Raw genomic sequence first — 25,023 nt, forward strand, 5'->3', positions numbered from 1 at the left:
CCCTCCTGTGAGACCAGAAACCAATCGCTGTGAAGCAAACTGAAGTGAACCAGGCTGACAAACAACCAACAAACGTTTTGTGATGGCTGTGCGGGGTTGAGTTTTTTTTCCCAACAGATGAAGACGGCGTCAGTTTTTCTTTGTTATTTGGCCCTGAAAATCCATCTTTTAAGCGCAATTTGATGCGAACAAACCTTGTTTATTCCGAATCAATGAGCCATCCAGACATTCCTGTCATCTGTTTAATAACCTGTGCGCAGAAGATCAGAAGGAAAAAATTGCTCAAACGCTCACAGCTGTCTGTTCCTGCAAAATGAGCCCGTTTCAACAACATCTTCCAGTTAGCGGAGGGTTTATTTAGTCAGAGATGAGTGTGATAGCACTGATGCTGAAGAAATTTACAAGACAAGTAAGCATGTCTGAATTAACAGCATTTGAAAAACAGTAGGCGAGTAGTACCCAGCAAGATACTGCAGTGTGTATTCAATGTAATGTAATGTAGTTTATTGTGTATGGTCATACACCCAAAGCGCTTCACAATTATGAGGTTGTGTCCCTCCACAACACTACCAGTGTGCAGCATCCACTTGGATGATGGGATGGCAGCCACAGGACAATAGTGTCAGTGCGCTCACCACACACCAGCTATTGGTGGAGTCGAGAGACAGTGATAGAGCCAATTTGGTGGATGGGGATGATTGGGAAGCCATGATGGGTGAGGACTGATTGAGAGAATTTGGCCAGGACAACAGGGTTACACCTCTACTCTTTACAAGAAGTGCCATGGGATTTGTAATGACCACAGAGAGTCAAGACCACGGTTTAACATCTTATCCGAAAGACGGTGCTCACTGACAGTATAGTGTCCCCTTTACTATACTGGGGCGTAAGGACCCACACAGACTGCAGGTTGAGTGCCCCCTGCTGGTCTCACTAACATCATTTCAAACAGCAACCTAGTTTTCCCATTGTGGTCTCCCATGACCAGGCTCAGCTCTGCTTAGCTTCAGTGAGCAACCGGTCTTGGGCTGCAGGGTTGATATGGCTGTGGCCATGGACACTTTACTATCCCATAATGCTATGTGAGAGAATTTCCAAGTGAAAATGAAGTAACGCAACTGATAGGTCATGTAATAACAACAACATGGCGGATGTAGTGTGTCTAAATTCCATCCATTCTAGGTTGCTGCTAGAAGGGATATTCTGTCCTGGCAGCCACTCAAAACACTTCCTCGACTGCCTAGCAATGCCCTAGAAACATTTAGCAGTGACCCAGAATACTGTGGCAAACTTTGGGAAACATTTGGTCAACGCTTGTAGCACTGTGTGTTTCTGATTGACTGTAAAGAACAGAGTGCTCTAGATTGGATGAAATGATATTACAAGTTGGGCCAATACAATTATTCTTTAATGAAGAGTTCAGATGCAAAAGCCGCTAAACGCCATTTCAGCCAAAAATGAGCTAATGAAATTGAGCGAATGCTTTAGGCACGTAGTACGTTCAACAAGTGGATTTGCTTCTAATCATCTAAATCGCAGCGTCAGCGCACTCAGAAATAAAAAAAAACAGTTTGTTGGCAAAAGCTGCTAAACGCCACTTGCCTTTGACAGCAAAAGCCGCTATATCCCGAGAACCAATCAGAAGGCGCAAATCGAATCTTATGTTTTCAATGTAGCAGCGCGCTGATACGCCGGCTTTTATGAGGAGAATGTTTTATTCCGCTTCCGATTTCGATTTTAAAAGACGGAGTTTGATGAACTGGATGAGCCTGTCCCCGACTGTCAGTGCATGGCAAGTGAAAATGTCCCTTACCTCAAAACTCTGTGCGTAATAAGAAAAAGAAAACACACTGTACAGTCGGAGTTGTAGCATGCATTCATAACCTGTTTTTGCGCAGTGAGGCTACTTTAAATGAGTCCGATTTACTATACATTAAATGGCAACACCGTTTCACACGCTAGCACCGTGTGCGCGCTAGCAGCTCTGCACATTCAATCAGAAGCAGAGCAGACCTCCGGCCAAAGATAATCATTTACCATTTTTAAAACAAACGCTGCTAATTAAACGTCTCTTTAGTTCAGCATGAATACGATCAGAGGACAGCGAGTCTTGTTCATATTAGCAAACACTGCTAATCAACAACAGAAAAGTCGTTCTGTTTATCCTCGTCTGCACTTTCCGGTGTGTCGAGGAAGATGCTTTAAAACTGGGGTTTGTCAGGTTACTTATTAGCTGAGGTGACATTATCAATGGGCTAGTGTGTTTTCACCCAATGATAAACATCCGGTGAAAGGTTTATGTGACTATTTTTAATTTCATAAAGTTCCTTTTACAGCATCGATGTTGTAATAAGCAAAAGAAAACACACTGTACAATCGGAGTTGTAGCATGCATTCATAACGTGTTTTTGCGCAGTGACGCTACTTTGAATGAGTCCGATTTACTATACATTAAATGGCAACAACGTTTCACGAAAAACTGAGTTAAGATGCTGTTCTTTTATCCCAAGTGGATGCTATGAGGATGAACAAGAGACCAAGACCTTAAGTATGGTGAGGATGAATGAATGACAGCTTCTAAACTTGTCTGAGAGGCATCTCCTTTTTGCCCAGTAGACCTACACTGTGTTTTATTAGCTAATTTAAGCTATTTTTAAAAGATAATGTATAAAACTATACATTATTTGTATTACTTCATAATAAGTATCTGTAGGCCCACATGGAATCTTCATGCGCAGAATTCCGCAGATTTTTAGCCCATCATTAATTCTGTTTATTTACTTGAGTAAATGTGTGTAAATCTATATTTATTCATTTTTTAATTAATTACAGTGATATTATTGATTAATATGAAATTGTTTATCACAGCGGAATGAACCGCCACTTACTTGACAGATTTATTTAATTTTAATTTTAGGTGGTTTGTGTATGTGTTTTATGTTTGGTAAAATAATTTCTAATCACATCTTTAGTGATTTTCAACTAATTACAATGCCTTGTCCCAATAGGTGGATTTAGAGGTTTTTGCAAAAAAAGCAGAAGTGGATTTAGCTGGTTTTGACGCAAAAGAAAATCTACTTTGTTAAAAACCAAAGAATTGTCTAAAGTGACATTTTTGAAAAATGTTTTTTTTATTTACTAGCTAATAACCTTATCATTACACATAAAATTAAACTTCTGAAACTAATCAGAGGAGCCTGATAGAAAATGCTCATTTACAAGAAAAGATATATATATATATATATATATATATATATATATATATATATATATATATATATATATATATATATATATATATATATATATATGAAAGCCAATATTCAATAAATATAAGTATATATTGTGCATCCCTACTACATAGCAACCACCAAACAATTCTTAGCAAGATCTTAGCAATGATAGAGAGCAAATAAACAAACTGTTTAGAATACTTAGCAACATCTTAGCAATTATAGAGAGCTAAATAAGCTTTCAGATACCCAGAAACCATTAAACAACCGCATAGAATGCCTAGCTACTATTTACACTACCTGACAAAAGTCTTGTCACCTATCCACGTTTTAGAAGTAACAAATAATAACTGGACTTCTTGTTGATCGTTGGTATCAGAAGTGGCTTATATGAAAGGCAAAGGCCTCTAGATTACGCTTATTTGACCAAAATAAAATATAATCATGCCTTGATTTTGAATTATTGAATTAGGAGAGTAAGGTCTGACTTTGTTTAGACAAAAGTCTTGTCACTTAACAGAAATAATGTCCAGTATATATAAAGTCATGGTGCAGTGGAAAAAGAATGAATATTGTGTATGACTCCCATGGAGGACTGCATCCATACATCTCTGCAATGACTCAAATCACTGATTAATAAAGTCATCTGAAATGGCAAAGAAAGCGATCTTGCAGGACTCCCAGAGATCATCAAGATTCTTTGGATTCATCTTCAATGCCTCCCCCATCTTAGCAAAGACATGCTCAATAATGTTCATGTCTGGTGACTGGGCTGGCCAATCCTCGAGCACCTTGACCTTCTTTGCTTTCAGGAACTTTGATGTGGAGGCTGAAGTATGAGAAGGAGCACTGTTCTGCTGAAGAATTGGCCCTCTCTGTGTATCAAGGTACCTTGTACCTTGTATTTGTATCAAGGGTCCATGCGGGTTCCAGTAGGTCTTCTGCAGTATTTGTGATGTCTGGGATGCAGTTCAACAGATGATTCATGGAAAAAAAAAAAAAAAAAATCGATCTTCTGACACTTTTCCAAATGATAAACTAGAAGTCAAGTTATTATTTGTTGCTCTTCTAACTGGGATCCACAACAAGACTTTTATCAGGTAGTGTAGTAGACTCATTAACAAACACAGAGTACAACAAAATCTATTCAGTGCTCTTTAAACTTTCTAAAAGCTTTAAACAAGACTTTGTCAAGCCAATAACAGGCACACACATTCCTTGTAAAATCTGTTTTCTTTCATTTTAGCAATACATTGAATTTCTAACTGCACACTGCATCCTGTTTGCTGCGTCAAACTTCAAATTTAAAGGGCAATTTCAGTTCAATTCCCTACAGAAGTGCAAATTGAAGAGCTAAATGATCAATTTGAAATGCTAATAGCATTAGCGATTATCACAATAAGGATGAACAACAGTGACTAGGCTTAGCAGGAACTGCTAAAAACAAACCAAAAGCACCCAAAAAAAGTAGAGAGTACAAGAACGTCCTCTGCATGTTTAAAACATCACATGAAGATGCTAAAAGCATGCTAATGCTAAACCTCAACGGGTCTGAACTTGAGAAAAACAAGACAGGAGGAGGATGATCTGACGAGAGGGAAGGAGAAACAAGGACAGGATGAATGAGACGGAGCAGGTCTGGATGCCGCTGGTCAGGAGAGGGAAAAATCAATCGCTGATACCTGCACTGACCAAACATATCGATGGCTGACAAGATTAGCAGGGATCAAGCTAACCTGTTTGTGTGTGTGTGTGTGTGTGTGTGTGCGCGCGCGCGTGTGTGTGTGTGTGTGTGTGTGTGTGTGTGTGTGTGTGTGTGTGCGCTAGCAGCTCTGCACATTCAATCAGAAGCAGAGCAGACCTCCGGCCAAAGCTAATCATTTACCATTTTTAAAACAAACGCTGCTAATTAAACGTCTCTTTAGTTCAGCATGAATACGATCAGAGGACAGAGAGTCTTGTTCAAATTAGCAAACACCGCTAATCAACAACAGAAAAGTCGTTCTGTTTATCCTCGTCTGCACTTTCCGGTGTGTCGAGGAAGATGCTTTAAAACTGGGGTTTGTCAGGTTACTTATTAGCTGAGGTGACTTTATCAATGGGCTAGGGTGTTTTCACCCAATGATAAATGTCCGGTGAAAGGTTTATGTGACTATTTTTTTAATTTCATAAAGTTCCTTTTACAGCATCGATGTTGTAATGTAGTTAAAATACACTCAGTTAATGTTTTGGTCAGGGGCTTTGCTAGACCCAATTTACTAGGGTAAATTTACCCCATTAAACATCCCCAGTGCCCCAGTAAACATCCCCAGTGCCCCAGTAAACACTTTGAGATATTAATTACTTCATATGCAAGTGCATTTATTAAGAGTGGTAATTCTGAAATAAAGACGTTACTCTCTATGTTCAACTGAATCAACGCTGGCGAAAGCAATGTAGTTTAATCAAAAAGCAAACTGACGCATCAGTGCATGTGCGCAGAAAAAAACCAAACCCGCGCGCCTCACACACCCCTCCTGCAAGACGTGCTGCTCTTCTCCCAGTGCGAGTCCTGATTGTTAACACGCATGCCGAAAAAAGACCCGCTACTCATGCACCGCTTATGCGTTGCAAAACCGGCATTCACAGTCTTTTATGCGGAGGTGTCGGCACGCAGTCGACAAAACTAAAGTTTAAATAAAATGATGGTGATCTTTACTATGCATGCTTTCTCATAGATTTTTTTTGTATGAAGCAAGTGATGAGTCAGGGAGGTAAAACTTAAAGCTAATTCTCTGCCACGTGTTAATTCTAAAACAACATAATTCTATAAAACTTGTTTATATTCTATAAAAGATGTTTTTGTAAATCCCTTAACCGCTGTCTTTGGTGTTGTATATGAAAAGAACACTTTGTCAAAAAGTGAATTGGACTGCATTGCCTTTACTTCTCTTTTGGCAAGACGCTTGATTTTATAATCAATTGGAAACAATCATTTCCCCATTATTTTAAACAGTTGGCCAATGATGTGTTGCATTTCCTTAATTTGGAAAAAATAAGACTCAATTTAAATGGTTCTGGGTTCAGGTTCACTGCCATGTGGCATCCTTTCACAGATTACTTTCAAAGCCAAATATAATTATAAGTGGACAAAATGATGGTTTTGCTAGTAATGTACTGATGTTGTCTTTATTTTTTTGTTTTTGTTTATGTGTACACAATGTTAAAGCACTGTAGTTGTCTTGATTAATGAATATGTTTTTTTGACTATTTACAAAATAAAACAACTCAAAACTCCAAAAAAAAAAAACAAACAAAAAAAAATACAATCAGTTAAATAGACTCAAGCGTTCATTTAGTTGTTCAAGCGTAAAACGATATGAAAGACCATGTAGACACAAGTGGCCTCAGCAGCAGCAGGCTAACGCACAAACTCCATTAAAAACACTGGGGGAAAATACCTTACCATGTTTTAAAGACATGGCGGGGGGAAAATGGAATTCAATGCAGTGATTCTTGTCTGGTCTGACACCCACTTTATATCATATATTAATCAGGCAGTGAAGATGACTGATTTTTAAAGAAATCAGATCTGAAATCAAGGCCATGATACCCCCTATCTCAGCAGGATGTTTTCACACCTCTAGTTTAAAAAAAGTCAGGAAAGTGGGTGTGTCTCGCTCTGTTTAGGTGGGAGTGTAGGGGGAGAGAAAGAGAGAAGGTTTTGCATAAAAATGTGAGTTTCTGTTTGAGCACGCGCTGATTTTCACAGAGGCAAAACAACACACAGACACGGGAGAAAGACAGTGACTGTGTTTACATGGACATCAGTAATCAAATTATTTGCCAAATTATTCATTTGTGGACTTTAACTGCAGTTTTGCACTTTCACTTTCATTCAGAAACATTTCATGCATGCTCCCCATGACAAACGAGATATTAGATGCGAGGAAGTGCAGGAAGAGTGTAGTTTTAAGGGAATGTTGGATAGCATACTGAGAATGGGAAAAAAACGCCGCATTTCTCAGTAACTTAGATGCACTCGGTAGATAGCGTCAGAGAGCCGTGTGTGTATAGACTATTCTATAACAAAATGCGGCAAAAATCCTACACGACAGTAATAGTTTGATTAAGGTGTTTACATGTTTACATTCGGAGAGCAGCATTGACAGCGGATCTTTCAGTCTATAATATTGTAGTGATATTAACGTTCTGTAAACTTTAATGACTAAAAACTAAATCATTTTGACTCAGGTCTGTCTTTAAACACTGAAAGAGTACTGCTGACCATACGAACTAACTTTGCTTCTAAATAAACAAACAAAGAGCACTGATCACACACTTAACAAATTAGTAGAGACAGGACAATCAACACCAACTGGAACAGCGTCTTTTTTAAAAGAAGACAATCAGCAAATCCAGATTTCGCTATTTCCAGATGCAAAAAGCTCTCGGGTAAAAAATGTTCCTTACAAACGTATTTTTGTCCTCTGTTAGCAGAGCACTAATCCACACATGTGTCCAGCTGCGCTCTCATATCGGGGAATTGAAAACAAAACCTTCGTTGCGGCACATTCATAAATGCAACACTGACGACACATGTCTCCAAACAATACTTCTTCCTCCACTTGTTTTAATTATGGTTGGCCAACACAATGTGGCGTCACTCTGCTGTCTGAACACTGTAACAGGTAAAAGGTCTTCGAAGCCATCAAGCTATCGCGCTGATTGGTTTTAACCAAGTCTTTCTCTTGAATTAATGCTGAAAGCTCAAAGATGTCACATTGTACCCGACAGTACAGATATCCAGTCTACATGCTGGAATACACACAAGGATCTAAGTGCCGTGACGTTGCTTCAAAATTTCTTTTCAAACTAGAGAAACGAATTAGCTCGAAATCACTTTTTAGTGAAATATATGTGTCCTAATAGTGTGTTTAGCAATGTGAGACTGTCAACATCTCAAAAAATGGGTTTTGGGGTTTCATGACCCTTTAAAACGTGGCGATTTTGTAATGGAGCGACAGTTCACTGGAATCGATTGAGCTGGCTGACTGAAAACTAAAAGTCTGTTTGCATATATACCACATTGGGATGTGAAAATGCTCTGTAATCTTCAAATCAAATGCAAAACTGTGTGCCAATCTTCAATCCAACCTCCAGACAAACAAGCTTTTTTCTTGAAGGCCTGACAGAAAGAAAGTCGGTCCAGACAGGTGCATCACCTTGAGCCCCAGAACACAGAGAAAACCTCGCAAGACATCTCGAGTATTTCGTCAAAGCTGCGCTCAAGGCTTCGGGACTCTACCTGGAAAACAGCTGCAGCAGCCTAACCTGAATCTACAACCCAAATCCAAGATTATCAGATATTAAAAACAACACAAACTGTTCCTCATTTCCTCCGGGAGACCCCGGGAGTTCATCCTGTGACCCCGGCGAGGCGGTCGAGCGGCACACGCGATCAATAAACTAAATCCCCGTGGACATCTGTTTGGACAGGTGCGCTGATTAAAAGGGGCACGTCGATGGGCATCTCCGATACAACGCCGGCATCACGGGGACACAAGCCAGATGGTCCACAATAAAGCAATAAGCCACCTGAGGCTGAGCAGAGCTAAAACACTGTGAGCTGAAGCTGCCATCGGCTTTTCTTCGTCCTCGTGATGTACAGTGGAAGTCAAAATTATTAGCCCTGCTGTGAAACTTTAATTCTTTTACAAATATTTCCCAAGAGTTGCCTATTGGCACCTTTTTAAACATTATAGCTTTAATATAATTAGTTTCTAATAACTCATTTCTTTTGTCATAATGTGCTTAATGTTTTACTAGTTATTATGCAAGATACTCAGTGTTACCTTAAAAAGGACCTATTATGCCCCTTTTTACGATGTAAAATAAGTCTCTGATGTCTCTAGAGAGAGAGTGTGTGTGTGTGTGTGTGTGTGTGTGCGTGTGTGTGTGTGTGTGTGTGTGTGTGTGTGTGTGAAGTTTCAGCTCAAAATAACCCACAAATAATCTTTTATAACTCTTTGAAGCCTATTTTAGGCTTTAGTTCTAATTGTGCCATTTTGATGACTGTCGCTTTAAATTCAAATGAGATTTTTCAAAAGAGGGCGGAGCTACAAATGCCTGTGTGTCAGCATAGTGGCAGATTCAAAAACAAGACTAACGTTTTATGCTAATAAGGGAGAGATGGTCACTTGTGGGAGGGGCTTTCCCCTGCTGATGACACGTACAACGGGAGTATGTCAATCACAGTGTTTCTGCAGACTGTTTTTATCAAGTGTGATAATAAACAATTAATTAATTTTTACCATTAGAAGCTGGTTATATTGACACACCCTTGCCACACAACTGTGTTTAAACCCCTTATAAAAGTGATTTTTGCATAATAGCTCCCCTTTAAAGTAGAAATTGAAGACTTAATAAGATTAGCAAAGCAAGTTAGGGTAATTAGGCAAGTTATTGGATTGGATAACAGCGCTTTATACTGTAGACAATCAGAAAAAATATATATTTCTTAATAACATTGAGCTTAAAATTGTTTAAAGAAAATAAACTGAATTTAATAGGTTTTTAAGCACACTACAAGAAATAAGACTTTCTCTAGACGAAAATAATATTATACAGCGTATATATACAGGAATCAGAGAGTGAAATTCAATACCTTCTAAGACCGACACTTTCCATGCATCTTTAGACCTTATAACCACTTTAGGTTTCAACTGGAAACACTGGTGAGATTTTCACTTACAGTATATTTACTAAATATTAATGTAAGAAACTAATCCAAAACTAAAACATATGAATACAACTATCTTGCAAAATAACTAGTAAAATATTATGCACTGACTGTCACCATAGGAAAGAAAAAAAAGTGGTTATTAGAAATTAGTTAAACTATTACATTTAAAAACGTGTTGAAAAAAAATTATTAGTTTGAAGACTCGTGCTTTAAGTCACGACTGAAAACAAAAAGGAATGAAGGCAAGACTAAACGAGTTGAATATTCCTTTTATATGAGCGTGCCTGAAAATTAAATAAAAAATAGCCTCTCCATAGCAGAGGACTTCCTACATTAAAAGTTTTAAAAACGCTATTGGAAACAAAAGTGAATTATAATCAACAGTGGACATTTTGATTTCGAGATTTGCGAGAGAGGCCTCAGTCATGTTGCAGTAAACAAAGCAGCATGATGTCAAATCTAGCAGGATTTTAGCGATTTCATAAACTACACAGCATCCTGATATATTTACAGATTTTCAGGCAAACTTTAGCATACATACATTGCATAATCAAACATTATATCAAATTGAATACCTTGCAAAATAGCGTTTAAGACTTTTTAAGGGCCTTAAATTTCTCTACATCGATTGATCAACTTTTAATACTTTTTTTTTTTAAAGATTTTTGGCCTTTTTGCCTTTATTAGATAGGACAGTATTTAGACAGAATGCGAAGTTGGAGAGAGAGAGGGGGTAGGGAAATGTCCTCAAGCTGGGATTCAAACTCGGGACACCCTGACGTGCTACTGCACCATATGTTGACGTGCTAACCACTAGGCTATTGTGCCGACAACTTTTAATCCTTTTTAAGACCCTGCGGACACCCTGTTATAGGAAATACTCCGAAAAATTCCTTCACTGGGATTTTTTTTGAAAATGAATAAAAATTTTCACAGAAGAAATAATAATTTTGACTATATCTGAGTGTAATAGTTTCCCAAATGAGAAAAAAAGACTTGATTGTGTTTGTTAGAAAGTGCTTGGAGTGTTGTGGTTTGGTGGATATCATGTGATTGACAGGTTGCCCCGCCCTTTTGACAGTAAGAACCAATCACAGAATAGATGATGGGAGAGAGAGACAGGGGAAGTTATTTGGATCATTTAAAAGTTGAGAGTTTACCTGCAGGCTGTTTGTGGTGTTGTGAAGGGTTGAAGGAACTTGGCGCATTAATATACAGATCAGATGGAGTCCAGCTTGTGTTCCCTTCTGGTCCTGTTCTCTGGATATCTGTTGTTCAAAAAGACAGAAAAGTCAAGTATATTAGGCATACGCAGCAACAGACAGGTCATTGATCATGGTTATTTTATTGAAACGTTGATAATTTATATATGTTTCATGAACACGCTGGCACTTTTTACATGAAAACATCATAAGAACTTGTCCTTTTGAGTCAATCAAATAAAAAATGGTATGGTGTGACTATCAAATATACAGTGAATATGGAGTGCCTCTGGGATTAGTTTTAGGCCCTTTGATAATCTTCACAATATACTTTTTTATCATAGAAATATGGCTAAGCTAAGAAACATGCTATCTATCTCAGATGCAGAAAGCTGGTTCATGCTTTTATGACCTCTAGACTGGATTACTGTAATGCTCTTTTCACTGGTTGTAATGCATTCGCTATTAATAAACTTCATTGAGTGCAAAATGCAGCAGCCAGGGTTCTTACCAGGTCAATACAATCATTTCACCCTAGTTTTATCTTCCTTACACTGGCTCATGGTGAATTGAATATAACTTTATGATAAATCAAACAACAGTGCAGACCAAATGATTCCCAATCAAATGACATTTATAAGCCAGTTCCTTAAAGTGATTTAAAAACATGCACAGCAACAAGCTAACAACAAACAAATGAATCTTAAGAACACGTATTTCTATGTGATTCAAACTACTATAAAACAGTTCATCCAAATGATTCCCAAACAAATGACTCTTCTGAGCCAGTTCTTAAGAGTGAATCAGAAACATACAATGCAACTAGTTTAAACCAATGATTCCCAAACAACGACTAGGCCAGTGAATATGGAGTGCCTCAAGGATCCGATTTAGGTCCTTTGCTATTCACAATTTACAAACTTTTATCTCAGAAATATGGCTAAGCTAAGAAACATGTTATCTGTCATGCTTTTATGACCTCTAGACTGGATTACTGTAATGCATTTTTGCTGGTTATAATGCATTAAATATTACTAAACTTCAGTGAGTGCAAAATGCAGCTGCCAGGGTTCTTAACAGGTCAAGAAAATATTACCATATCACCCTAATTTTATCTTTCTTACACTGGCTCATATTGAATCGAGTATAACTTTATAGTAAATCAAACAACAGTGCAGACCAAATGGATTCCCAATTTCTATGTAATTCAAACTGTTAAAGAACAGTTCATCCAAATGATTCCCAAACAAATGACTCTTCTGAACCAGTTATTATGAGTGAATCATAAACATACAATGCAACCAGTTTAGACCAATGATTCCCAAACAAACAACTCACATCCAGGTTCTTGTTGGTAGACCCAATGATTCCCAAACAAAATACTCTTTTGAACTGGTTCTTTATAGTAAATGTGTAATCAGGTGATTCACAAAGAAATGATTCATATAACCCAGTTTCTTTATTCGTTACTAGTTTCAAAAGTCAGGCCAGTGAATATGGAGTGCCTCAAGGATCAATTTTAGGCCCTTTGCCATTCACAATATACAACTTTCATCTCAGAAATATGCCTAAACTAAGAAACATGTTATTTATCTCTGATGCAGAAAAGGTAGTTCATGCTTTTATGACCTCTAGATTGGATTACTGTAATCACACTCTTTTTGGTGGTTGTAATGCATCCGCTATTAATAAACTTCAGCTAGTGCAAAATGTAGCTGGCAGGATTTTAACCAGGTCAAGAAAATACTATCCTATCACCCTAATTTTATCTTTCTTACTCTGGCTCATATTGGATTGAATATAACTTTATAGTAAATCAAACAACAGTGCAGACCAAATGATTCCCAATCAAATGAGTCTCATCAAAAACATTACCAAACAAATGACTCATATGAACTTTCTTTTCAGTGAATTAAAAACACACAACGCAACAAGTGTAACAAAATGATTCACAAGCAAATAACTTTTATGAACCGGTTCTCTTTAGTGATTTGAAACAAATTACACTGCTTCCTGAACAAATGACTTTTATGAGGTATTGTATGAAGACCCTAAAATGATTCACAGATACGTTTCCCCCGGTTAAATGAGAACTTTTAAAACACACTATATAATGTATGTCAATCATACTGATCAAAACTCTTTTGAACCAATTCTTGTTACTTAATCAAGCACAGTTTAACAATCCAGAACAAATGATTCCCAAACAAATGACTCTTTTGAACATATTTTGTCATTGCTGAAACAAACAGCACAAACAGAGGAGACCAAGTGATTCAATTGACTCCTGATCAAAAGACTCTTTTGAACCAATTCTTGTTAGTTAAGCACAGTATATCAATCCCAATCCAAATGATTCCTAAACAAATGACTCTTTTGAACATATTTTGTTGTTGCTAAAACAAAAAAACAAACAGAGAAGACCAAATGACTCACAGATGCCATTACTCTCTTAAAGTGTCAATTATATGTTTCTCCCTGTTTAATGAGAACTATAACAACACACTATATATACATCAACTATAAGCAGAATCTGAGTCTCCATCTGAGACTCTTTCACAGCCCAGACTGAAGGAACAGGAAGTTGGTATGCACTGAATCTGGTGGCAGGCCAAAGCTCCAGATAGCAGCGGCGTGAGGAAAACGCTCCCATGGCAACAAGACGAGATTGGTTTGCTTAGCCCGGGTCCGGTCCGCTCGCACCCTAATGTAAAGAGACAACATGCTGGAATTAATCAAAGTGTCAGAGACGAGCGAAAAGTCAGGAGAATTTAATTTGAAGACAAAAGAAATGAAAGCCATTTCTTTTTCCCCCTCCTCCTTCCTTCAACGCACGCACACACACACACACACACACACACACACACACACACACACACACACACACACACACACACACACACACACATCCCCGAATCTCCAGGGCTCCGAGGACACGACTCACGAATGCTTTCCATCTGGAGGTACAGCAGACGGCAACACGCAGACATTTCTCATCGCAGAGACAACGGTTTCATAGCAGAGAATGTGGGTGACGGTGAGAGAGTGACAGAACGACAGAAAGACTAAAGGCGTCTTTTTGCTGGATGTCTTCTTTCAGCTGCGCTTCAGACTTGATGGACAAAATCCTTCAAAACTTAAAAAAATCCGGCTTTTAGAAGACAAAACGCCAGCTGCTGAATAAATGTGCTTTCTGAAGGTCATGAGTGAATGACCTCTTATTATCACATCAAAAAACACATTAAAAATATGTCAGAAATGCAAATCGATTTGATGTTAATTGACTACCTTGATATCAAAACCACATCAATCTGTCATCTAACATTGGAGTCAAAAATGCTAATCAGTTTGATGTGAACTGATTGAACCTCGATGTCAAAATGACGTCAAATTGACATCTGAAATTGGTGTTAAAAACATGTCAAAACTGCAGATCAACTTGATGTCAATTGACTGCCTCAATATCAAGACAACATCAACATGACATCTAGCATTGGTGTCAAAAACACATCAACAATGCTAATCAATTTAATGTTAATTGATCACTTTGATATCAAAAGACATCAAATTGTCATAAAACATTGGCATCAAAACTGCTAATTAATTAGATGTTAATCAACGACTTTGATATTAAAATGACATCAAATTGACATCTGAAATTGGTGTTAAAAACATGTCAAAACTGCAGATCAACTTGATGTCAATTGACTGCCTCAATATCAAGACAACATCAACATGACATCTAGCATTGGTGTCAAAAACATATCAACAATGCTAATCAATTTGATGTTAATTGAACACTTTGATATCAAAAGACATCAAATTGTCATCTACAGTAACATTGATGTCAAAAACGCGAACTGACTTGATGTGACCTGACTACCCTGATGTCAAAATGACATCAAATCGACATTTAAGATTGGCATCAAAAACATGTGGAAAAAAAAGAAAATCGATTTGATTTCAATTGACTACCTTTTCCCGGATGTGTTTTGTATTTTCGAGGAAGCACTGATGCAGACTTGAGCGCCGAACTCGCTCGAGAAGTCCCAGAAGTCATTGCGACTGGAGGTGGGAAGCGCAGCCTTTTATATAGGTTTATTATTAAAGTTCAGAGATATCACTTATTTACCTCAGGAGTTTCCCTAAATGAAACGGTGAACATAAACATTACCACGGACATCTTAATCAAGGAATTAACACAATAAGGGTGTTTATTTGCTGAAATTTGTGTTAAAATCTGTTTTATTTATATTGTGCAATGTATATTTATGTTTTTAGCATAGTATATATATTTTGAAAAGGGAAAAAAAAGCTATAAATCGCTGCATGAATGCTGTAATGTTTAAATAATTTTCCATTAAAAACACGTGATGTTTTATAAACAAATTTCGGGAGGAGCACGCGCAGAAGTTTCACTATCAAATACGTCATTGACAATTATTCTATTATCCAATCAGTTCTTGATCAAACCCCTATATATACACCAAAGCTGTCTTACCTGCAGCATCTTACGACTTTAGCATCCCTCCACCACCCCGTCACCTCACCTCTTAAGCATTACATTCCCGGGGGGAGCGTTCTGGGGCCGGGCTAGATACTTCACTTGAATCCAAATTCCTCTGTTTCCTGTTAAGGGGAATAACTCGAGTTGGGGTGTCTTCCCCGAGCTCAGAGCCCTCTCCCCGGACAGCACGTCAAATACGCTTTATTCTGAAACTATTGCAAGTGTGAACTCGTGAAGTGAAGGTTCTCTGTTCTCATGGTTTCCTGGGTACCCTTCTGAGGTGACCTGGCAAGACTGTTCTTCACAAGAACACAAGTCCGTTCTGTGCGTTCTTGGAATTGAGAAACAGCCGGTATAACAATCCAGTACAAATGATTCCCAAACAAACGACTCTTTTGAACATATTTTTGCTACTGAACAAAACAAAGTTCTTCTAAACAATGGAGTTTTTAGCCACATGAATATGATTTCTGAAGGTCATGAGTGATCCTTACGAAACATCTGAACCTCAAACTCTTAAGTTAAACCTGAAAAACAATCAAATATTCAAGTACTGCGATTTTCTTTTGAATTCATACATTTTAATGAACCAGACACGATGCAATATTTAGCAATTTGTCGAAGTTAATTTAATATCAGATTTCTTTTTAATCATTAAAGGACCCCTGCAGTACCATTGCAAGACCCCCTGTTGAAAACTCCTGCGGTACAACAATGTTAGAGGACATAATAGCACATCATAATGTGTTTTGATTCCTCAGACCCCCACGTATTGTTTGCAGGTGAGCATTAGCATCTAGATAAACGGGGTTTTATTAAAAACATCTTCCTCGCCTCAGTCGCCTGTCTGACTTTTATGATAGTCATGAATAGGTTTTTGTTGTACAGTCAAACACATACAGTCCAAATGATTCCCAAACTAATGACTCTATTGAACTGATTGTTGTTGGATCATCAAATGCATGCAGCAAAACAGAAAAGACTTTTGAGTCAATCATTGTTATATAAATCAAAATGCATATGGCACAAACAGAAAGACCAAACCATTTCTTTCATTTCTTTTGGGCCAATTTTTGGTAGTTAATTAAACTTAACACATACAACACACACAGAGAAGACCTTGTGTTTCAAATGAATCCTAATCAAAAGACTTATTTGAACCAAGTCCTATTACTTGAGCACAGTATAACAATCCAGTCCAAATGATTCCCCAACAAATGACTCTTTTGAACATATTTTGTCATTGCTGAGACAATCAGCACAAACAGAGAAGACCAAGTGATTCAAATGACTCCTGATCAAAAGACTCTTTTGAACCAATTCTGGTTACTAAACATAGTATAACAATCTAGTCCAAATGATTCCCAAACAAATCACTCTTTTAAACATATTTTCAGAATCCTATGAACCAATTCTTGTTGCTTAACCATTGCAGTACAATGGTAAGACCAAATGATTCCTGATCAAAAGACTGTTTTGAAGCAATTCGTGTGATTTAACCAAACGCAGTACAATTGTGCAGACTAAATGATTCCCAAATGACTCTTTTGTCAGTGCTGAAACACATGCAGCACAAACAAATCAGATCTTGAGATTCAAATGACTCCTTATCAAAAGACTCTTATGAACCACTTCTTATTAGCGAATCAAATATAACAATCCAGTCCAAATGATTCAAAAACAAATGACTTATTTTATCACTGCTGAAACACATACAGCACAAACAAAGCAGACCTTGTGATTCAAAAGACTCAGATCAAAAGACTCATATGAACAAGTCTTGTTACCTAACCAAATGCTGTAAAATAGTACAGACCAAATGATTCACAAATGATTCACCGTAAAACATTACAGACCAAATGATTCACAAATAAATGACTCTTTTGAACATACAGTATTTTGCCTATGCTAAACACAGCACAAACAAAGAAGACCTGGCGAATCAAATGACTCCTGATCAAAAGACTCTTATGAACCAATTCTTCGAGTTAATCAAACGCAATATGTTAGTGCAGACCAAATGATTCCCAAACAAATGACTCTTTTGAACATATTTAGTCTTTTCTGAAACACATACAGCACAAACACAGAAGACCTTGAGATTCAATTGACTGCTGATCAAAAGACTCTTATGAACAAATTCTTATTAGCTAATTAAAAATAATATAGCAATCCACTCCAAATAATTCCCAAAAAATGACTCTTTTAAACGTATTTTGTCTTTTCTAAAACACGTAAAACAGAGAACACCTTGTGATTCAAATTACTTCTAATCATAAGACTCTTTTGAACCAATTCTTCTATGTTAATCAAACGCAATGCAGCAGTGCAGACTAAATGATTCCCAAAAAAATGACTCTTTTGAACATATTTTGATCACAAGACTCTTCTGAACCAACCCTTGTAAGTTAAACAAACGCAATTCAACAGTGCAGACCAAATGATTCCCAAATGACTCTTTTGAACATATTTTGATCAAAAGACTCTTCTGAACCAACCCTTGTAAGTTAAACAAACGCAATTCAACAGTGCAGACCAAATGATTCCCAAATGACTCTTTTGAACATATTTTGATCAAAAGACTTCTGAACCAACCCTTGTAAGTTAAACAAACGCAATTCAACAGTGCAGACCAAATGATTCCCAAACGACTCTTTTGAACATATTTTGTCTTTTCTAAAACACGTAAAATAGAGAAGCCCTTGTGATTCAAATGACTTCAAATCAAAAGACTCTTTTGAACCAATTCTTCTATGTTAATCAAACGCAATACATCAGTGCATACTAAATGATTCGCAAACAAATGGCTCTTTTGAACATAAACTGTTGATCAAAAGACTCTTTTAAACCAATTCTTCTATGTTAATCAAACGCAATACATCAGTGCAGACTAAATGATTCGCAAACAAATGACTCTTTTAAACACATTTTTGCTACTCTACAAAACAGTGCAAAACAAAAATTGCAAGTGCTTGTTGTTAGTGAATCAAATCCCATCATTGGCCGATGGACTCAAAAGCCTTCAAAACAACTCATGGAATCAATAAACAGGCGTATTCATATGATTCCCACTGGAAAGCTCTGCTGTATTAGTTTTCATCAGGCTGATATTAGCTGTGATTGAGCTGTAGTATTGCTGTAAGCCAGATGGAGAGACGTGTCTGTGTCGCTGTGAATAAAGCCAGAGGTTTGATGCTGTCAGAGAGACAGACGTTTCTCTGCTCGCTTTACTCTCAAATTGCCAACATAAAGAGAATTGGGCTCTCAGAAGGGAACAAAACAACACTCATAAATCCAGATTGTCTTCAGCTTCACCTGAGGAAACAGCGGTCAGAGAAGCAGAGATCCAACTGTAAAAACCCCACTGCTATCAGGCAGAAAAAACACTCTGTCACGAATAAATTCAGTTGGCAAAACTGGTCAACGGCAGGTGGATTAATATTGTATGCTTAAATCTACTGACAGAGGAATATTCAATTAAATTATGTACATTGGTTTTAGATTATTTAGATTATTAAGTATAAACTGTAAAACTTTTTTCAGTTTACTTGGGGAGTGAAATAATAGAGGGTCTACATTTTAATTATTATTTTTACATTTTATTTAATTATTTCTATTTATTTTCTATGTATTTATTTTGAGAACATTTTATTATATAATAAACATAGAAAATATTGTTACAATTAGAACATTTTTAGTACAATTAGTAACATTCAATATTATTAATAAACATTTTAATTAATTAAATTTTTTATTAAATAATTAATTAATTTATATTTATTTATAGAAAATTTTCTAATTTAATAAAAATAGGAAATACTTATTACAATTAGAACATTTTAAATACAATTAGCAACATTCAATATCATTAATAAACATTTTAATATTTTCTTTTCTTTTTATTAAATTTTTTATTTATTTATTTATTTATAATTATTTAATTATAGAACATTTTGTTATATAATAAAAAATACTACATTTAGAACATTTTAATACAATTAGTAACATTCAATAATATTAATAAACATTTTAATTATTTTTATTTTATATTTATTTATTTTTAGAACAATTTTATATAAAAATAGAAAATACTTACAATAAGAAAAATGTAAAAACAATTAGTAATATTCAATATCATTAATAAACATTTAATTTTATTTTATTTAATTAATTAATATTTATTTATATTTAGAACATTTTCTTATATAATAAAAATAGACAACACTTACTGCAATTAGAAAAAAGCTAATACAATTAGTAATATCATTAATAAACATTTAGTTTAAATGTAAAATATTTCAAATATTTAGAATAATGATGTATTTTTAAATTTAATAATTAGATTTTTTTATATAAAAATACAAAATAAGCAAGAAGAAAAAGATGTAATTATTATTATTATTATTATTATTATTATTATTATTATTATTCATTCCTTTTCCTTCGGCTTAGTCCCTTTATTAATCAGGGGTCGCCACAGCGGAATGAACCACCAACTTATCCAGTTGTATCCATATGTTTTATGCAGCGGATGACCTTCCAGCTGCAATACATCGCTGGGAAACACCCATACACTCTCATTCACACACATAAATTATGGACAATTCTGTTTACCCAATTCATCTATAGCGCATGTGTTTTGGACTGTGTGGGAAACCGGAGCACCCAGAGGAACCCCCCACAAGTGGTACTCACTGCAGAGACACTTGGGCAGAGCTGAATCCAGCAAGGGGGAGCTTGAGCTCCAGCTCCTCCTTCCTTGCACTACTTCTACGGGTGATGTCACTGGGGGTTGGGGTTAGGGGTGGGGTGGTTGTACGCATTAATACCGCTTATAGGAGGAGGACCGAGAACTCAAGCTCCCCCTCGCTGGAGCTCAAGCGGCTCTGCAGCGAGCAGCGTCTCGAGGATCATGCAAACTCCACACAGAAATGCCAACTGACCCAGTTGAGGCTCGAACCAGCGACCTTCTTGCTGTGAAATGACAGCGCTACCCACTGCGCCACCGCACCGCCCCATATTTATTTATATTTATTTATTTTTACATTTTCTTATGTATTAAAAAAATAAATACAATTAGTAACATTTAATATCATTAATAAACATTTAATTTAAATGTAAAATATTGAAATTAATTAAAATATTTAAAATGATGTTTATGTGATGAAAAATAATGATGACATTTAATAATTAGATTTTATATAAAAATACAAAATAAGCAAGAAGAAAAAGATATTATTATTGTTATTATCATTATTACTCATTTATTTTCCTTTGGCTTAGTCCCTTTATTCACGAGGGGTCGCCACAGCAGAATGAACCATCAATTTATCCAGCATATGTTTTACACAGCGGATGCCCTTCCAGCTGCAACCCTAACACCCAGACACACTCATTCATTCATATACTTCAGTCAGTTTAGTTTATTCAATTCACCTTTAGCGCATGTCTTTGGACTGGGGGAAACCGGAGCACCCGGAGAAATGCCAACTGACTCAAACCAGCGACCTTTTTGCTGTGAGGCGACAGTGCTAACCACTGAGCCACCGTGTCACCAATTATTATTATTTATTAATTACTTATAAACAAACTAATTAATCAGTAGCCATTTAATACAATATCCATTACATATAAAAACATTTATTATTCCAAAATAAATCAATATTTAATGTAATATTTACTGTTTAAAAATAAATGAAACATAAATATATGAAATAAATATACACAAATTATTGAGTTTTATAATAATTAAATCAAATCAACATTTATTATTGTTTATTTATTGATGTTATGTAAAATACGTAAATACATATTTATACTATTAATTTAAAACATATATTTTGTGCCTTAATACGAGTTCTGGAGACACCAAACATATGAATTACAATTTCCACAGGTTCATTTTACTCATTTAATTTTACTAATCAATTTATAAGTCCCTTTATTTATCAGGGGTCGCCACAGCGGAATGACCTGCCAACTTATCCAGCATATGTTTTGTGCAGCGGATGCCCTTCCAGCTGCAACCTATCGCTGGGAAACACCCATACACTCTCGCATTCACACTCATACACTACGGCCAATTAAGTTTATTTAATTCACCTATAGCACATGTGTTTGGACTGTGGGGGAAACCGGAGCACCCGGAGAACACCCATGCGAACATAGGGAGAACATGCAAACTCCACACAGAAACGCCAACTGATCCAGCCGAGGCTCGAACCAGCGACCTTCTGGCTGTGAGGCGACATTGCTAACCATAGAGCCACTATGATGGATTGTCACCATTCAAAATCAAATGTGTGGATCTTAAACAAAGGAGCAAATCTGGAGTGTGAAGAACACAATAACACACTAATAAATAAGCTGAAAAGTTAGTTAAATACCGTTCCAGTGCAGAGTCTTGACTAACCAAACTCAAATCTACAGACGCCACATGCTCGGTGTATATTTATGGAAATGTTCATCCGTATGTCAGGACAGAGATCCAGCAGATGGTTCATGTTATTCACAGTTACACAAGCAGCAGAGAAACTCACTCGCTGCTTAGAAACTTTGTTGTGTGTGAGCAAGAAAACAAATCCCAAACACAATATTCATAGACCGATTCTGTTTCAGAATTTAGAAGCAGGAAAAATATGAAATTTCACAAGACATTCGACATTTGTTTGCTTAATCACAGACTTAAACATGAGAGGAAACCAAAGAGCTACAGAAATACAGTGGATTACACTCATTTGCTATTTATTCAAAATACTTATTATACTTATAAACAACACAATTCTTGAGTTTTTTGGGGGACAACCTAATTTTTTATGCTCAAATCAATTTGTAAAAACTAATAAGTTGATTCCTTTATGTTGTTTGAACACAAATTGTCTGGAATCCAGCATTTTAGGAGTTATAAGATATGCAACCCAGGCTCATTCTGAAAACGTACCCCTATATACATTTCTGGAGAGGGCAAAATAAGTCACAGGATTTTTTTTGCAGTTTGCAGAGTCCACCAGAGGCCGCTGTGTATGCTTTTTGAGATCTCAAATTTCTCTTGTGAGTATCAGTTGTGCCTGCTATTCTCGTGTAAATCCACCAGAGGCCGCTGTCAACTGACTGACTGACGGACTGATTGACTGATCCATCCTCCTCCTTTACTAAACCCAGCCAATAGTGTTTTCAAAAGCATCAACTGACCCGTCCACCCATTTCCCTAAACCATACCAACAATGCTTTCAAAAAGCATCAATTGACCTGCCCACACACTTCCCTAAACCCAACCGATAGTGTTTTCAAAAGCATCAACTGACTCGCCCACCCATTTCCCTAAACCATACCAACAATGCTTTTAAAAAGCATCGATTGACCTGCCCACACACTTCCCTAAACCCAACCGATAGTGTTTTCAAAAGCATCAACTGACTCGCCCACCCATTTCCCTAAACCATACCAACAATGCTTTTAAAAAGCATCGATTGACCTGCCCACACACTTCCCTAAACCCAACCGATAGTGTTTTCAAAAGCATCAACTGACTCGCCCACCCATTTCCCTAAACCATACCAACAATGCTTTCAAATAGCATCGATTGACCTGCCCACACACTTCCTTAAACCCAACCGATAGTGTTTTCAAAAGCAATCTAGAAAAAGAAAAACCTTTGGGCAGACAGATTTTCACCATGTTTTTGGATTTTACCACATTCTTACCCTATTATATATTTGTTTCCCTTTCATTAGGTTAGGGCCCGTTTTCGCCACATCGACTTCCCTTATAATGACATTTTTTGATAGCCAAGCCATGACACAATCTAATTATGCATTTTTGATTGTTGGTGGTTTTCCCTCTTGGTAAGAGGTCAGATTAGTCATTTTTACTGTTGAACATCAGTTGGCAGCACTAACCCTTTAGATAGACCTGTGCAAAAACGTTTCTGATGTTTATATGGAGTTCTATGGAATATAACAGCAGAGTATAGCGTGTGTGCATGCATATACTTACTATGTTTACTATGTTCTGAGAGGTGAGCTGCTTATTTTGATTTTCTCAGGCATATCAAGTGCGCAGAGGTCTCTCTTACACACACATGCACTATACTCCATATAAAAGCCAGAAATTATGCTTTTTTGGCACTGTAACTGATGATCAACAGTTAAAATGACACGTTCGACCTCTTCCCAACAGAATAAACCAGCGACAATTGAGAATGCATGATAATATGGTGTCATGGCTTTGCAATACAAAAATGTCATTATAATGGAAGTCAATGGGGCAAAAACAGCCCCGAACATAACGAATGGGTGGTCCATCTGGCCAGAGTGTATTGAGTTTGACAAATTCCAAAGCATTTTCCCAAAATATCTGTCAAAAAAGGAATTGTCACCAAAAATCACTCAATTTGATGAAACACAGAGAAATTTGTCGCTAAATTAAGCCTCAAAATCACCCCAGAGTGAATGACAACATCCCCAACAGCACACAAGGGATCATTTATTTATGCGCATATGCTTGCTTAATAATTTAAAAGTAATTAATTATTTTTTTTGCCATTTATTAGTTATTGGTTGATTTTCCTGCTGGAGGATCTCAGTCAAGTGTATTTGACATTATCAGCGTGTTCAGATCAGTAAAGCCGCAGTACGAGACGTAGCAAACGCTGCTAATTCTTCCACTCTGTGCTGCACTCTGAATGAACCTCTGTCCTCAGCGAGACCCTCGTCAGCTGACGGAGCCCAAACACTGTGTTTCCTCTTATAGACACACGTTTGTTGGCAGAAGGAGCCGCTCCAGTGTTTTCACTGCCTTTGGACTCCAGCCGGCTTTTCTAGCGGGAGAGATTGTACGTTTTGAGGAGTAAGAGAAGACGTCTACACATCCATCGATCAAACAGACAGACATACAGCTGAATTATTAGCCCCCCTTTATATTTTCCCCCAATTTCTGTTTAACGGAGAGAAGATTTTTTTTTCAACACATTTCTAAACATAATAGTTTTAATAACTCATCTCTAATAACTGATTGATTTAATCTTAGCTATGACGATAGTAAATAATATTTGACTAGATCTTTTTCAAGACACTAGTATTCAGCTTAAAGTAACGTTTAGCCCTACTGTACTTATCCAGAGCGAGCAAAAGGGCTGCCAAAATCACTCTGGACCCTCTGAGAGCACAACACTAGATATGACACACTGAGGTTTCAAGCCTTTTTTGTGTAAATCCGTACTTTAAATATTTGGGGTCGTACTCGCGCTTCGACATATTTGTTGCTATAAATAAATGTAATTTCACATGTCAAACTGTACAGTTGTCGCGCACGCATTTCAAAATAAAAGTCCAGTATAAGCAAAATAAAGTAAAAAAT

At 36.8% G+C, this 25,023-nt stretch overlaps 1 protein-coding gene across 1 annotated transcript in view; it reads right to left on the reverse strand.

Annotated features, from left to right (window-relative positions):
• plxnb2b (plexin b2b) overlaps positions 1 to 25,023 on the reverse strand; it is a 327,932-nt gene that overhangs the window by 142,731 nt on the left and 160,178 nt on the right. Inside the window, exon 3 of the mRNA XM_056451371.1 lies at positions 11,118 to 11,225. The gene's annotated coding sequence lies outside the window, so the exon portion shown is untranslated. The remainder of the gene's footprint in view (positions 1 to 11,117; positions 11,226 to 25,023) is intronic.

Source organism: Danio aesculapii, chromosome 25 (genome assembly GCF_903798145.1).
Source record: "Danio aesculapii chromosome 25, fDanAes4.1, whole genome shotgun sequence".
NCBI classification, from domain to species: Eukaryota; Metazoa; Chordata; class Actinopteri; order Cypriniformes; family Danionidae; genus Danio; species Danio aesculapii.